The sequence below is a fragment of the Anneissia japonica genome, unplaced genomic scaffold (assembly GCF_011630105.1).
Source record: "Anneissia japonica isolate Jap-2015-1 unplaced genomic scaffold, ASM1163010v1 scaffold466_len1169948_cov191, whole genome shotgun sequence".
Lineage (NCBI taxonomy): Eukaryota > Metazoa > Echinodermata > Crinoidea > Comatulida > Comatulidae > Anneissia > Anneissia japonica.
Genome location: NW_022689540.1, coordinates 552,782 through 564,133, shown reverse-complemented (window position 1 = coordinate 564,133; position 11,352 = coordinate 552,782). Strand labels below are relative to the sequence as shown.

Here is an 11,352-nt window from a genome sequence, read left to right as displayed (position 1 = left end):
TAGGTGTGATGTTTTGCCCTCTTGGGGATCGAATTCAACACTAGTCGCAAGCTCGGTAGTCTAGTGGTTATGGCGCCAGACTTAGTTTGTGGAGGTCGTGTGTTCAATTCCCACCAGAACCACTGGCGAAATTTTGTTCACAAGTATTTGGGAACGTACTGAGTATTAGGTGCGACAACACGTCAGGTAGGGCAAACATCACACCTATAGTTTGGAGTTATAAATAATAATATACATTAAGAAAAAAGAGTAATAATAATGAAAAAATAAAATTAATGATAATTATTTGAATAACAATACACAGCACTAAAGATCCTAATTGACAGATTTCTTGAAAATAAAACAATTTAATTAACTTAGATTTGTACATCACTCAATAAGTAAGTAGCGAGTTCATGGACACGCAAGAGACTCCGACAGAAATATCTGATGGACAAAGAAAAGGGATTCGTAAAAGCAATTCGATAATCAATTTAAACAATTACGCACACTAACTTATGCAAATGTGATAAATAACACAAGTTCAATCGATTTTTGTAAAATAATTTGAGTATGCGTACATATTAATTAAAAGGACGCGCAAAAGTTGCTCAAAGTTTTCACGTTTTGTTCAACACTGGCATGTTCACTTGGCACTACTTTGTTTTGTGTCATGTTTACGATAACTTTTTGTAAATTACTATTTTGATTAAAGTGATAGGAGGTTTGTCATCTTTAACAAAACTTGTACTGCGTTTTTGCTGAATCTTTTAATGATATAAATACCACGGTATAGGCCGCATATACAACGGGATCAACCAATCATTCATTTTTATATCGCCTTCATTCGACTTTTCGTATACTGCTAACACTTTCATTCGATCATCGAATAATTTTCAAATAATTATATAGATATAATTTACAAATCCAATATTATTTTCACAACATAAACATTTAGCAATAATATAAGATATTCATCCGCAGTTTCCGACTTAATTATAACATTGGAAATAGTACAATACAGCTGAAGTGTAGAAGTAGGCCTAATATAAAATTGTGTAAAATGGATGATTATTTTAGAACTTTTTATCTGACTGTATTAGGCACCTGTAAAATCATTTATTCTTGTTCACAGGGCATTCAGATGCTTAGGATGCGTATGATGAATCCAGCATATATGCGCATTTGGAACTTGATGCTATGGAAACATTCATTAACAAGTCACTTGAGGCTTAGTATCGTGCAGTTATTTTTTTGGTTCTGTATATTTTTAAAGTTAAAAGCAATCTTAATCAAGCTACCCATAACTTTTTCCTAACATTTTTTATCATTGCTGATGGTGATGATGACGCTGATGAAAAGCTTTTGGATTGGATGATGACGACGATGATAATGACGACAATGATGATGATAATAATTATCATTATCGTTATTATTATTATTATTATTATTAGGACTATTATTATTGTAGGCATTATTACATTCAGATTTTAAGACGAATAAAATAATATAGTTATGCGGAATAAGTAATTAAATATTAATTCAATGCAACACAGTTCTAAAAAAATACCCAATACGGTTATAGGCCTATTATAACTGTAATGGTATCATGTAATACTGAGATATGTAAAATAAATATGGCATCCTCAATGCAATAAAGGGTAGTAAAATACACGTTCAATATAGTATAACAAAATAATATACATGTCTAATATATATAACGTGCAGGGTATATCTATATATACTGTCCAGTCATAACGTAGATGTCTAATATAAATGTGCGCATTATCGCTTGAGAAAAAGTACCTACAAATAAAAATAACTCCGCATGTAGGTCGTCTATCCCACATCCTACGGTACATGTGCAATATACTTGAAACGCGAGGTACCTTATATGCAATAGTCCTAAGATGTAGTGTAATTAATTGTCAACCATTAACATACCGCTGCAGTATTGGTAACATGTCAATTACCGTATTGTTGTAATATCCAATGCTACCTATATAAATAATCAATTTTAATCGTGAGTAATATAATAAAAATAATTTATTGACTCTGTAAGCAGACACCATTAGGTGCATCAATCATGACAAATAACTTAAAATGGAAACAACTTAACAAGAAAAAAAAACCACATTAAGCCTACTTGTATATGTACATATACTGCATATCAGTACATATAACACATGCATATAAACATATAGCCACAGTAAAAACAATAGCCATAGTAATTGCAATTTTTATAAATTTATTAATTTTGTTGAATAAATAGTACGGAATGAATTAAAGAAGTTGCGGCAAAACGAAGTAGTACTACGATCTAATATTCTTAACTGATAAATCAAATTAAAATAATTTCAAACTTTACTTACGAAACAAAATGTTAACTTCTTCCGTTCATAACAGTAAGAAGTGCAAACGGGCTTTATGATTCCAATGCAATGCTAAACTGTCGCTAACTCCGAACTGTATGTTAAATACATGTATGTAATTAACATAAAAGGTTTAAGCTAGTAAAGCATACCTCTCTCTGATTGGTGCAAATACCTTAGTACGCTGACATCTCTCAGTCGACGACAACCGTACCCCGAACATAATTCATACGCGAGAAGATCACATTTCCAAACACCACTAATCTCTTTGTACGGGCATATACGTAAAATCCAAGTTGATTTTTTTTTTCTTTTCAGCGTATTGTTATTTTGAAGTGTCTTCGTTTTTCGCGTGTTATTCTACGCAAAGTTGGCATTCTGTGACAACCCCGAGTGCCATATGTTACACTTAGATATGTTAGCCACAGGCCTACGGTATCGCCTATTGTGTTGTCAAACAACAAACCATGTACGGTAATTATTCGTCACTAATTATCTGTTTACAAATGGACTAAGTAGTTTGATTTTTATCTATCATCACATCTGTCATTCAAAACAAGAGCAACTTTATATAAAATTATTATATAGCAATAGGAAACACTGACTGTACTTAAATACTGAAGTTAGAACTCAAGAACAAGCAGCACTCTCTGATAACTTTGTCGTTTGACATAAGCTCTGAACAAAAGGGCAGATCACGTGATACTTCAAAATGTCAGTAGTAACAATAAGGATGGAATTACGGTAAGAATGTAGGCCTACCCATCATTATTATTATTATTATTATCGTTATCACCATTATCCTCATCATCATCACCATCATCATCTGTCTTCATCGTCATCATAATACACATCTAGATGTGTATAAGAGACAGATTTCACCCATAAAACAGCAAACGGCCATATAATGCAAAACAATTGAAAATTAAAATTAAAACGGAACAGTAGAGAAAATCCGATCAGAATGACAAAATATACTAAGTATCCACTGGAAGGAATCCCAATATCTGCAGACGGATCCGTTTCGGCCTTCTAGGCCTCATCAGTGCAGCTAGGGTACAGACCCAAACGAGACCTTCGACCAGCTTAGGTAGGGCCCAAACTAGTCCCACGACCACTAATGATTACAGAGCCAAACCAAGGCAATATATATACACAGCCCAGGTGTGAATGCAAATAGTGGAATACAAGCTATGCGGCTCGGTTCCAGTAGATACAGAGAATATTTTGTCATTCTTAACGCGTCCTACAAAATTCTTACGAGACAGCACTAGTCCGTGAATTTGTGAACAAGATAGGAGATCTAAAGATGCAATCTCTACCGTGCATCAATGGCGGCGCTGGATCTCAAATATATATATATAAACGAAAAATTCCTTTTTAATTTGTATGAATATGTTCCTATTCGAGCACTGTTATCATTTATCTATACAGTATACTCAAATTGGGTTTGGAAAGGGAGATGAAAGGACGGGTGAAAGAGATAAGATTGCTTTTCTTTGCCAGCTCATTGGAGAGATAACAAAAAAAATCAGATGGATGAAGAGATGAATGATGGAGGGATAATATATTGAAATCAGTGCAATCTCCATCTGAAATCAGACAATACCAGGTTTTTAGGCCTTCTAAAAGAAGAGATAAAAATATCACATATGTTCAAACTAACCGGTAACAAGATTGGCCGGCAAGTCAACAAAAGGCAGCTCGTATTATCACACCTGGGTCACTGGAGCTGAACAAACGCTGCAACTCAATTAGTGCTAATTAAAGAATTTCGTTTTCACTTTAGATGGATGCTGCAGCGGAGACTATTAAATCAATTCGTTTAATACCGATTCATAATTCATTTTATTAATCGGGTAGGTAACTACTGTACAAAATTAGATAACGTATTCTGTGAATTCTGTTCAAAATTTGAAAGTTATTGTAGCCTACTGAATCACAAAATAACTTCCGACCGATTACTATGGAACGCATAAAAAGGTTGTAAGTACATCACCCAACGGGTACATTCCCTTAGCATTAATTTAAAATCATCCTAATGATGGGTTACCGTACTCTTTAACAATTATAATATTGTAAATTACTATTTACTAGATGACAAATTTTCGTTTTTGTAAAGTATTACTCAGAACGTTTCGATCCCCATCAGAGATCTTTATCAACTGACAGCTAGGTGCATTGTAACTTGGTCACGTCGTCATCTGTTGACGACGTCGTACGCATCCTTCGGATACTATATACAATAAGTATATAAATGTTTACAAAGAGGTTGTCACAGAATGGCACTCTCAATCATGTACTATAAAGCTCCGTCCAGAGTACTTTTTTTCGACAAAAAACTGTTGTATGCCCATGTAGTCATAATGTGGTGTCATCATGACCATGTTTAGGCGTATCACATATGGAGCCCACATCATGGCTTTAGGTAACTCATAATTTAGTTAACACCGACTGGCAATCTCAGCTAGCTAAACCAATTCGTCAACTTCAACACATACTGGCAAGAACTAACGCATATGGCTAATAATATACAATAGAACCCCTATCAAGGGGACATCATCGGACCCAAAAAAGTGTCCCCGAAATAGGGGTATCCCCAAAATGGAGGTTGGCAGTAGTGTTAAAAGACACATTTCTCCCACTTTGCGACCCTTAAACAGGTGTGTTTCAAAGGAGGTTTTCTGCTGTAGTTTCTTCCCCTGGACTACCTAACATCGGGATAATCATCTCCAGTATACCTATGGATATAAATTAGTTTAACAAAGAGTTCGTTGCAAATACTGACACACCAACTACGTAACATTTACAACTCTAACGTGATGCAGGAGTCGGCTTTGTTGGAGTAAACTTATAAAGATCCAGATTAGGTATTTTACAAGAACTGAAGCTCCACTTTCGTCATAGCAAAGAGTTGGATCAAGTCCATGATCAAAATAAACAACAAATCAAAAGCTCACTGATAACAGAGTAAGAAGTATAACATTAAGTCACTTTATTATATAATATCGTATTCATATCTATAATGATATACTACCACCTATTATTAGTAAGACATCTAAATCACCAATAGACCTGCTGCTTCAATGCTGTATTTCATCTCGCCAAAAGACAATACAATACTATTGTAACTTTCGGGCTAGGTTTATACTCAATTTTGAGTTAAAGAGCCAACTAAACTTAATATAAGCTTGAAAATAAATAAAATAATAAATAAATACTAATAATAATAATAATAAATGTGTATATTTCAGTAAATTATTAGCTTTCAAATGGAATTCATAATGTCACAAAACACCTTCTTTGCCAATTAACGTACCATTTTCTTTGCATATTATAAGCCCTATCCTTAAATTTCCACCAGCAAATGTATGCATTTTTGTAGTAAATCATCTGTAAATCACAGACTGATTTTTTTTTCATCAGTGCCTTATTGAAATTTGATGCCATTCAAGTTCAATGCGCAATACAAGTTGAGTGTGTGTATGGGGTTGGGGTAGGGGTAGGATGTTCTATACTCTTGGAACAATAAATTGACTGACAAGGCTATCAATACCGATTAATATTAAATATACACTGTCATCAAATCTGAAATAGATCTAAAAAATTCAAATAGAACATCAAATTGCATAATTAAAAAGATCAAATAACTTATCAAATTCCAATAAGACACAGATGGAATCAAGTCAATCTGATTTACTCACTTCTTACTACAAAAAATTAAAACTGACAACCAATTAATTGATGAGAAAATATTTCTTGTTTGAATTTTCAAAAGCTGATAACTACAACGTACGCAATCCTTTATAAATTTTATCGTCCGAAATGTGTTTTTCTCAACACAGACATGAAGTATATTACTTTCAATTACTAAGGCCTGTAGGACTATGAATCAATATCAATTGATTTTATATAGCATTAAATCACGTACTTATTAGGCCGTACAATATGACAAAAAGCACATTCTTTTGTGCATTTCATTTAAATTAACAAAAAAATTCGAATACTCTCGAAAGTAAATTTCTAATCTTTCTGAAGACTAGGATTAGGCCTATATCAGTAGAAAATGAAAATATTTTGACAATGTATTAACCTTACAATCTTCTTAGAGAAAAGCATTTATCTAATTTATAATATATGTACATTCAATACCCTAGACTGACAGCTTTGATTTGTGCAAATGTAAATCAATACAGAAAAAATTGTTAAAACCATTAAAAAACTTAATTTAAAACCGGTTTGATCCATACTCAATTCTCCATAATTACAAATTTTAATAAGATCTAAAGATACATTCACATCGGTCAGAACCAAAATTCGGACAGTATCTCCGATAGGCTGAACGGTTTAAATTGCACGACAACGGTAGGACGTCCAAAGTAATAATTTCCAACGGTAAGTTTTCCTTGTCGACGCAATTTGGACAAATCTACGTAGGCCTATGCAGAGAATGTTTGGACGGTCACACATGAGTGATTCCGTTCTAGCGTCGCGTCGTCAAACAAATCGAAAGCTCCCTACTGACCCGAAAATACAGATTCCGTGTGAATTCACCTCTACACAAGACAAAATAGGCTCACAGTGGGAGCGTGTGTCTACTGCCTTGACATGTTTTTTTGTATATTACTTTCAATTACTAAGGCCTGTAGGACTATGAATCAATATCAATTGATTTTATATAGCATTAAATCACGTACTTATTAGGCCGTACAATATGACAAAAAGCACATTCTTTTGTGCATTTCATTTAAATTAACAAAAAAATTTGAATACTCTCGAAAGTAAATTTCTAATCTTTCTGAAGACTAGGATTAGGCCTATATCAGTAGAAAATGAACATATTTTGACAATGTATTAACCTTACAATCTTCTTAGAGAAAAGCATTTATCTAATTTATAATATATGTACATTCAATACCCTAGACTGACAGCTTTGATTTGTGCAAATGTAAATCAATAAAGAAAAAATTGTTAAAACCATTAAAAGACTTAATTTAAAACCGGTTTAATCCATACTCAATTCTCCATAATTACAAATTTTAATAAGATCTAAAGATACATTCACATCGGTCAGAACCAAAATTCGGACAGTATCTCCGATAGGCTGAACGGTTTAAATTGCACGACAACGGTAGGACGTCCAAAGTAATAATTTCCAACGGTAAGTTTTCCTTGTCGACGCAATTTGGACAAATCTACGTAGGCCTATGCAGAGAATGTTTGGACGGTCACACATGAGTGATTCCGTTCTAGCGTCGCGTCGTCAAACAAATCGAAAGCTCCCTACTGACCCGAAAATACAGATTCCGTGTGAATTCACCTCTACACAAGACAAAATAGGCTAACAGTGGGAGCGTGTGTCTACTGCCTTGACATGTTTTTTTTTTTTGGCTACTTTTAACTCAACCATCCTTTCTGTGTTGGCAATTCACTAAAATAAACGTATATTCACACCGAATCCGTATTCGGTTCGTAGAACGATTTCGATGCGCGTCTTAGTACGCGCCTCTATTCTTTACCACTGACTCGATATTCTTTTTTCGTCTCATTAGCCATACGAACCGAATTCGGCTTCGGTGTGAATGCAGCTTAACTGTACAAGTATATACCATAGTGACGTTTTAGTGAACTTTCTAGGACAGGTCTTTCTAGCAGCTTTCTGTGTTGGCAATTCAATTGTTAACTTACTGTAACTAGGACAGGTCTTATTTAGCATGGCATCTTATTTCGTAGACTTGCTTTTTATTTTTATCTTTAGTTCATGACCCATCCCATCATTCCTCCACCAGATTTACTCTTACAAAGTCAACTACTGTACAAGACAACAAAGTGTCCACTATCCCACTGGGGCAGTAGACACAAAAACAAATGATTAACAGTTACTGGTATTAAGATTCTAATGTAATTAATGTAACCCTTCAACTGTATTTGAACTACCCAACTTCTTACAAATAATTAACATGATAATTTACATAGCATTACTGCAAGTAGGTCACAGGTTTATATAAATTAGATTACACAAGATTCTCATTATCACTTTTAAATATCAGAATCAATAAGCACCGAGTAAATACAAATATATTGAAAACTCTTAAGAATAATATCATAAAATTAATAAATATCTGTGTATCATTTTAATAAATTTACAGGGAGTTTCGCGATTTTAATTTGCACGGATACATATCTATGTACATAAAAAGAAAATATGTTCCATTAGTATAATTAAGCTTTACTACCTATTAGGTACTGTAATGTAATTATTGAATAGGCCTACTACTTCTTAAATACCAAAATATACATACTTTCTTTTATTTTCATTTGCTGTTTACAAATTATACATTTTCCATTCAACCTCAACATAAAACAATATCTGAAAAGTGCACTTTATTTATTTCTTTCTCCCCCAATTGCATTTTAATTATATTTGTTATAATTTTCATACACCAATTAAAATACCATTGAGTAAAAACAAACTAATACATATTGACAACATGTTTACATTAAACAACAATTACAGTAATTAATACCAACAATAACTAACCAATAAAGAGTAAAAAAAAGAAAGAAAACTTATTTACGATATCAATCATATAAATAACAATAAAACTAACCATCAAACATACACACTTAATAATCATTGATAACATTTTACTATAAAAAATCATGTTAACATATAGTATAAGTGTTAAAGAATTAAAAAATAACATTAAACAGCTGATATGGTATTACTAATTTAAAACAGGGGAATAGTTTTTATGAAACAAAAAACAACTATTCTAAAATTAACTAAACTTTTTTAGATATACAGTCGTTATAATGTATACAATGAAATCTGGCTGACTATTAAGTTTTGCTACCCCTATCCTACTCTACATTACTATAGTATTATACATATTGAATAGGACCCCTTCAGTTTTGGAATCAACAGTATCATGTAGTCATACATTAGATACTATGCTATACACTGTCTATAAAACAAATCCCTTTAATTACAATGATCTCACTGGTTATCAAAAGGGCACTAGCACATATGTCCCCTCCTTCCCCCATTTTTACACACAAAAATTGGACTAAAAATATCTGTTACAATTTCCCTGTCCCCACACCCCCCTCCCCCTTGCTTTTCCGGAACCAACCATAATGAGATAGACATTAAAAACCAACTCTCCACCCCACCAATAGTTTTTACATCAGGTATTGCAAACTTTGGTGAGACCACCACCTCAAGTTCCACCCGTATGTTTCCGAGGAGGTCGCATTGATGACTGGGAAAGGACAAATGAGCTAGTTCTCAATGTTCTAAATTTAGGTCTGAAGGTAAATACTACCATACTACGTGTTAAATCACATTCAAGTTATTGTTTAATAAAACATATTGGTATTAACAAAGACAGAAGGTGCTGATTCTGAATACAGGTCAACTTTCTAGCAAGTGTCAAGGTTTGATTCTCAACACACCTTTACCTGACTACAAAGATGAGTAATTCATGATAATGGTTTCATTGAATTGGATGAGTCCTCGTATTCTTTCAGACATGATAAAAATAACGTATTCTGATAACACGTAAAATGACTATTTGTCACCAATGATGTAATCGTCATCATCCCTGCTAAATAGATTTCTATATATACTATCAATTTGTGTAATTAATTGGCATTAAAGTGTCGTAATAAGCTGCAACAATTACTGCAAATATCTATACACGCATACATCACACATACATTTTGTCACAGCCTGATTAAATTCATTCATTTATTACTTCTTTGAACCATATCAAATGAGGGTCAATCATTCATTTACTGATGAATCATATGGGAACCACAGCAGTACTATACACATTTATAAATCACAGAAAAAATTTAATCTACTGTGTACAATATTATCAACAAAACAAATAATTACAGAAAACACAAATAATGTACAGTGGTGGGTTTATGAAACTAGTTCTTACATTTTGGAACGGTCTACCAGAAGTAGTGTATTACTTACAAACCTCCATCCTGGGTGCAGTATTTATTAACAAGAAGATAGTGAATTTGTGAGGGTATGCAACCCATGCCTAATGACTGATGCCTTTATGCCAAAGTTTGGAATGTAGAAATTGGATTTATTATTAATTTTTATAGAAACAAAAAAGTAAGCAGTTGTTGAATGGTTCACCTTCATAAAATATTGTTCAAATAAAAGTAATCTTCAATATAATAACATTGTATTTCTATTTAGTTAATTAGTCATTTACAATACAAAATTGTCACTGATTTTCAAGAGACCTTAGTGAAATTTGGCAATGGTACATCATTCAATTTAATTGGCGACTCACAATGTAATAATTTTTAGACAAGATGACAGATTACAATAAGAAATATCACTGCACAGTTTGAAGTCAACTGGAAAAAAACTTGGACAAGGAAGGAAATATTATTACAGAAATGCAGAAACAGTTTCTGTCAATAATATATGGTATCCTAGATATGTAAAGGAATTTGTGATGATGATGACAATAATAGTGGTGGTAATGATGATGATGGTGATGATAATAATGATGGTGATGAGGATATGATGATGATTGTGATGATGATGATACTGATGATGATATGGATAATAATGATGATAATAATGATGATGATGATGATAATGATGATTAAGTTCTCCTTGTCAAGAAACTAGAATTTTGCCTGACAGCTAAGTAAAAATGCCCAGGTTTACACATGCATTTTACAGATTCTTTCTTTAGTGCCATTCTGTTGCTAGCCCAGATAACTTACAACTAGACTAATAAAGGTATAGATACTTAAATATTTTCATTAGAATCGTGGTTAAGTATAGCAAGGCATTGTGGTTAAACTTATCTGTGTAAGTACTCGAAGTCATAATTATAATATGCTATTTCTGTAGCTATGGAAATCAAAATAAGTATCTCCATAGCAATGCAAACAATGTTTATACATGGAGTTATAATTATTTTGAAATTTTTAAAATCTTAATTTTATAACTCCATGG

At 32.9% G+C, this 11,352-nt stretch overlaps 1 protein-coding gene across 2 annotated transcripts in view; it reads right to left on the bottom strand.

Annotated features, from left to right (window-relative positions):
- Positions 1 to 2,975, bottom strand: part of LOC117125219 (neurogenic differentiation factor 1-like) — a 14,950-nt gene extending 11,975 nt beyond the window's left edge. Inside the window, exon 1 of one of the 2 annotated variants that reach the window (XM_033271697.1) lies at positions 2,957 to 2,975. The gene's annotated coding sequence lies outside the window, so the exon portion shown is untranslated. Of the gene's footprint in view, positions 1 to 2,351; positions 2,794 to 2,956 lie in introns of those variants that run through there. The other variant, XM_033271671.1, reaches the window with a different exon arrangement.
- Between the last annotated feature and the right edge of the window lie 8,377 nt (positions 2,976 to 11,352).